The following is a 6,429-nucleotide window of genomic DNA, read 5'->3' as shown; positions in this document are numbered from 1 at the left end:
GCGTGGTGCCTGGAGCAGCCCCGGCCGTCTGTGCCACATCCCCTTGCTGCCTCTGGCTCCAGTTTCACCTCAAGTATTTTTCTCAGGTTTTCTGTCATGGGGTTTTCTCCAAAGTTCTAAGAACCTGTTCCACAACTCTCCATAGAAGAGAGGTTATCGGGGAGGCAACCACAAACCAAAGAGAGATGAGAGTCGAGAATAAAGTCCCAGGCTCGGTCTTCCAGAGGGATGCTTCCGAGGAGCCTTCAACATGGTTCCTCAGAGGATCCCCCAGGAGACTGTGCCCATTTTTCCCAGGTATAAACAGCTCAGCAGTGCACACATGATTTGCTTTCCTCCTTACATAAATTGGCTTTTCTCTTTTCCTGACACTCTCTCCATTCCCTCACTCGTACTTTCTGGGATTGCCTCTAAAATAAACCTCCTGAACCCCAGTACTTGTCTCAGATTTGCTTTTAGGGGGAACCCATACTAAGACAGTCAATGTCATTCTCTTAGCTTTCTCCTTTATCCATTTTATCTGGCCATAAATTATCAAGTTCTAATGATTCTACCATGGCTTTCAAATTAGTCTACCCTCTCCAAACCCATTGCCTTTTTCCTGGGCGCAGGCCATCACCAACTCTTACCTGGATAATGCTACAAACTTCTAACCAATCTTCTTGCCTTGTGAATTTCCCCTCGCCAAATTGTTCTCCAAGAGAAGTCAGTGTGTGCTTTCCAAATGGACTATCTGATCTACGTACTCACTCATAAAAGCCTCAGATATTCCCCATTATCTTTAGCATGATGTCCTAACATGACTTGCAAGGTCTTTTAGACCTGGTTTTCCTCCTAGTCTCATCTCTCGCTTCTCACGTGATAAACTAGTCCTATTAAGTGACTTGCAGGTCTCCCACCAGCCATGCAATATCTCACCTCAGGGTTTTTGCACATGCTGCTCCCTTCTCTTGAAATGCTCTTCCCTACTCCTCATCACCACTATCACTCATCTGTACAACTCCTAATTTAGTTGGCACTTACTCTTGAAAACCTCTGATGCTGATTTTTTGGCTAGGTGCCCTTCCTATGTGTTCTTAAAACATATTATGCTATATTTTAATTGCCTATTTATGTCATACACTCACTTGTAATATTTGAGAGTTTCTATTTCCTACTGTCGCAAGTACTTCACATATTTTAGGTATTCAATAAATATTAGTAAAATAAATGAATTTACAAATTAAAAAATTGTTAAATAATGTTACTAGAGATCCTAACAACAAAAAACTGGCAAACAATTTCAAATCATAGAAAGGGTTGAAGCAAAACAGAAGGAAGATTAATAAATAGAAACTCTATAAAAATCTAGGACAAAAATGCTATCTTCAGAAATCTTTGATACCATCACTGCTGTAACCATGGATACATGCCCACTCAGAATTTTTTAATCCATTACTTTGAAAGCAATTTTAAAAGTTTGTAATACAAAGCAGGGATTTTCAAATGGAAAATTAAGTCAATCCCATAAATCAGTAAATTTTTAAATGACTTTTCAATGAGATGGCTTTACTATATGACTTCACTCAATGGAACAACAAGCGCTGAGCAGGACCAGCCTTTGAGCAAGGCTGAGCAGGAAGTGAACCATTCCAGGCCTGTGGCTCCATGACTCCTCACTCTCACAGTGCTCTTTCTCCTCTCGTTGCTTCTACCTCAGCTCCTTGCTCTAAAATTGGAAGCCTCTCAGGTCTGCCCACGGCCCTGCCCCTTGGTGAATCTGTCTTGCCGGGATGTCCTGGTGAGTTGCCCTTCCAGCTATCAACCGTCCACCTAAGAGTCTTGCTGGAATGTCCAGTGGGTAGTCAGCACCACTCCCCGCCCCTCCTCTTTGTTGGAGGCAAACACATGCCAGCACTTGAGTGCATAAGTGGGAATTTCGGGTGAGCTAAGGTGGAGAAGTTGGTTTCCCGGGCAATCTACAGAGAATATGTGGAGGCGTAGCCTTGAAAAGCCTCACCAATTGCTCTGGGTAAGTGGTTCCCGTCCAAGAAGCCTCGGGAAGCACTTTCTAGCCAGGACTATCATCAGGACATCACTGCCGCCAAGTAGGAGTGTTTCCAGTATAATCCAGATAGTGTTGCTCCACTTAAGACAAAGCTTTAATCCTCACCAACCTCTTAGCAGCAGTGTGCCATTGTTCTCAAGAGAAGGGGCAGAGCTGGAACCATACTGCCCCATCACCGAGAAACCCTAAGTTGTAGAAATATTGTCACCACTAACTATATGAGAAAGCCACTACAGTAGTCAATTCCTTAAAAATACCATATTTGACACTGCATAATTATTTGACGCTCAATTTAGCAGGCAATAACTTTTACCTTAAGAAATTTCTAGGTTGACTCTAAGGAGTAGCTAATGAAGTCATACAAATTTCAAAAAGCATTCAACAAATGCTTTTGAAGTGCCTGTTATGTGGCTGCCGGGCACTCTTCTATGTACTGAAGGGTCATCAATGAACAAAACAGATGAAAAGCCTTGCCTTCTTTGAGTTCACCTTTTAGTTGGAGTAGAATGAAATAACACATATAGTTCATTTTTAAAAAACACTTATCCAGTGAGTCACTGTGTAGTTATTAACTATCATCATCTCAAAGAATAAAATTTAAGGATTTGAAAATATGTACACAATGATAAGCAGGGAAAAGACTAGGATGCAAAACTATATATATTATATATAGGATATATATATATACACACATGTATTCAATATAACTATGCATCTTTGTGATTCACAAGTTTATGAAAAAATTCACTAAAGCATACGTGGAAAAGATGTAGCTTCCAGATATAGCTAGATATTGATTTAGGGGGAAAAAGGGAATATAGGTATACACTAACAGTTACTAGTGTTATCTTTGGAATGAGATTACAAATAATATTTATTTTCTTTTTTATATTTCTTGTGCATTCTTAATGAATATTCTTTTAACAGTAGCAGAAGACTACTACATTGTGTATTTTAAATGTGAAAAAATAGGCTAATATAAAACTTTGTTCATAATTGCCAAAAGTTGGAGGCACCCAAGATGTCCTTCAAAAGGTAAATGGATAAACAAACTGTGGTACATCCAGACAATGGAATATCATTCAATGACAAAAAGAAATGAGCTGTCAAGTCACAAAAGATATGGAGGAAGCTTAAATACACATTGATAAGTGAAAGAAGCCAATCTGAAGAGCCTACATATTATATGATCCCAAATATATGATATGTGAAAAGAATAAAACTATGGAGACAATAAAAAGATCAGTGGTTGCCAGGGGTTCTGGTAGAGGGAAGGATGAACAGACAGAGCACAGAAGAGTTTTAGGGCAATGAAACTATACTGTGTGACACTATAACGATGGATATCTATCATTATACATTGTCAAAACCCATAGATTATGCAACACAAATAGTGAACCCTAATGTAAACTATGGACTTCAGCCAATAGTAATGTATCAATGTTGGCTCATCAATTGTAACAAATGTACCACATTAATGAAGGTGTTAATGATAGGGGAAAGGGGGGAATGGGAGGAGGCTTATCGAAACGCTTTGCACTTTCCACTCATTTTTCTGCTCCAAAATAAATCTACTTATTTTTTTTTTTAAGAAATAGGCTAAGATGAACTCTATCTTTTTGACCTTTCAGTGTAAGAAACACTGTACAGAACAGTGGCTCCCATATCTTGGAACATCAGGGACCAGTAAAATTTCCCAAAAAGAGTCAGGAAGAGATAAAAAGTTTTCCACTTTTCTTGTGCCAAGTAAGCACGTTAAATACATACGTGTGTGCACATACATGCACATACACCCACACTCACTCTCTCCGTAGTATTCCTTAAAAAGGAAGGGCATTTTATCACCTAAATTGTAAAAGCATAATCTTAAAGTAATTCTGTTAAATACGATAAACTTGGCCTTATGAAAAACCTGCTCCATTTTGTGGCTTCGCTCATTTCACCACATCCTTGTGCACATCTGTACCACGTGAATTGGGAATCACCGGTACACCGTACAGTGTTTTACCCAACTGTAACTGAGGAAAGGAGAGGAATGTGCTACAAAAACTAGGACTCTAGCCTAGACTTTCAGAGAATGAAGAGTCAACTCCTGAAGTCAGCCATTCTTGAGCAGTTGGCTGGCGGCATGTTCCACGCTGTTCTTTGTCACTTACCATCATTGTGAAATCATATCAAATGTGCAAAGGCTAACTTCATGTAGGCGGTGATTAGTCTTCCATAGTGGTCAGTCATTTGATTGTTTATGACCTTGCAGTTCTCACACCTGTTCCTGTGAAAGAGAACTAGAAGTGTACGTTCACAGACAAGATCCCCAGGTAAAATCTTTAGAGTATGGTTCACTGCAGAATCAATGAAGCAATGATGGAGCACTGCCAGAGGAGGCAGGCATCGTTACTCACCAAAGATCTCAAATAGGTACTCCCTGCTCCTCAACCAGAAGGGGCTCAGAACTTCCAGATCCAGTACTGTGGTCCACTGCTTCTTCTGCAGGCTCTCCTCTCTGCCCTAGGTCAACAGCATTGCACCAGGAGGCTTAAATAGACTGTACCTCTATCTCTGAGAGGAAGCAGAGAGTGAGAGGCATTTGTGTTGAGGGGCCGGGGTCACACCGATCTGTTAGCTGCAGGTTATTTTGCATGATTATTGGAAATAGTAAAAGTCAACATTCAGGGAGATTCCTGAGCCCACCGTCCAACTAAATTCTCTTGCTACCAGTGTAGGGCAAGTGGGGACTCCTGGAATAATGCAAGGCTTTAATGGCAGTCACCGAAGGTGGGAGAGGATTACACACTCCCTTCCCTTCCTCTTCAATTTCAGGCAGGTAAGGACAGGTCCACAATCTTCCTTTCACACTCTCACCAGAGATTAGAAATAAAGACTTTGAACTGTGTGTTGAGCACCCGAGTGATTGTTATTCTGGGAATAAAGCAGTGTGGCCATATCCTTTTATCTGACTCCTCTGTAAATTGACAAAGAGAAAATGGGTGAACTCATCTCGTTATTCCAGTTCCACAGAATTTACGCCAAATTAAAGGGAAAGTGTTAAGTACAAATTTTGAGGATCGAGTTGCAAATAATGTGTAATCCCTCTATCAAATATGAGAAAATTGATCCTTCTTCTGAGGGTATTGGTCCCTCTAGAGAAAAGTAGTCTTAGACTCCTGATAACAGAAGTCAGGGTTATGATAAAATTTAATGCATCCATTGCACTCTATCTAAATTATTTGACTTCACTCGCTGACTGCTGTTTGTGCTAAATTAAGACCACAGGTTTAAGGATGAAGTTGCCACATTCTACATACTCACAAAGTGGCCTGGTGCAAAATAACCCTGCAGTGTTCATAAGCGACCCCTCAGCTCAGACAAAATCATCGAAGTGCAGACCATACCACACAGCAAAACTCAAGCTGGCCACCTGGCACTCTCGCAGCAAGCTGAAAGCGTCCTTCTCCACACGCACAAACTGAGGCATGCGCCAGAAGCCCTTTTCCAAACTGATTTTTTTTCAATCTATAGAATCACTAGGAGAACACCCACCGCCTGACTCTTCTGTCCTCCTGGCAGTACCATCGATGACTTTTGAACCAGTTTTCCTAATTCTTGGTGTGTTGATTTGTTTGGACAGATTACACTAGTCAGGTTGAGTCTTGGCAACAAAAGATAGAGAACCCAGACTAGACAACTTGCCTAATCCTGAGGACAGAGTCACTTTTATTACAGCCCGTTGACACATCCTGGTTAAAAAAAATAAACCCTACATGCGCCCTCCTTTCCTAGTCTGAAAGTTCTGGCGCATTTCCTTTCCTGTCTTCCATCTTCCAGCTGTATGGTTAATACCTTATCTGCAGAGTTAAGAAATGATGCATTACTGTCTTGTTTGCCAATTCTGGTTTAACCCCCTTCCCAGATTCTTTCTCCTTCAGAGAATGAACTGCTAAGGTCTTGCCTCAGCAGTAAATATTAACTTTATTTTGTCCTCATTATAGTGCCCTCTGGGTAAAATGGCAGCGGTGACATTTCTCTCTCAGAATCTCTCTCGTCTTTGGTCCCTCTCAGGCACACATTTTCTCTACTCTCCCCTCTAACACAGCTTGCCTTCCAGAAAAATTAATAAATTGTTCACGCTAGCGTGAAAGATTGGCAAAGTTAAGCCTTTTTACAAAGATATTTGCTTTAACAGAGAACCAAACTCTCAAAATTCCCAATGCTGGAAAGGCAGCATCACTCAGAGGTCTTGGGGAAAGAAACTTTTCTGGAGTTCTTTAAAGCATCCCCCTTAGGATATAGTGATCAGATTGGGATAACAACCCACTTAGTGGATTAACAGCAGTTTATTTTTTAATAAAATAGAAAAGAAGGAAATAGAAATATCAAGGCAA

This window comes from Equus quagga, chromosome 3, assembly GCF_021613505.1.
Source record: "Equus quagga isolate Etosha38 chromosome 3, UCLA_HA_Equagga_1.0, whole genome shotgun sequence".
Classification (NCBI taxonomy): Eukaryota; Metazoa; Chordata; class Mammalia; order Perissodactyla; family Equidae; genus Equus; species Equus quagga.
This window is presented reverse-complemented; position numbering follows the sequence as displayed.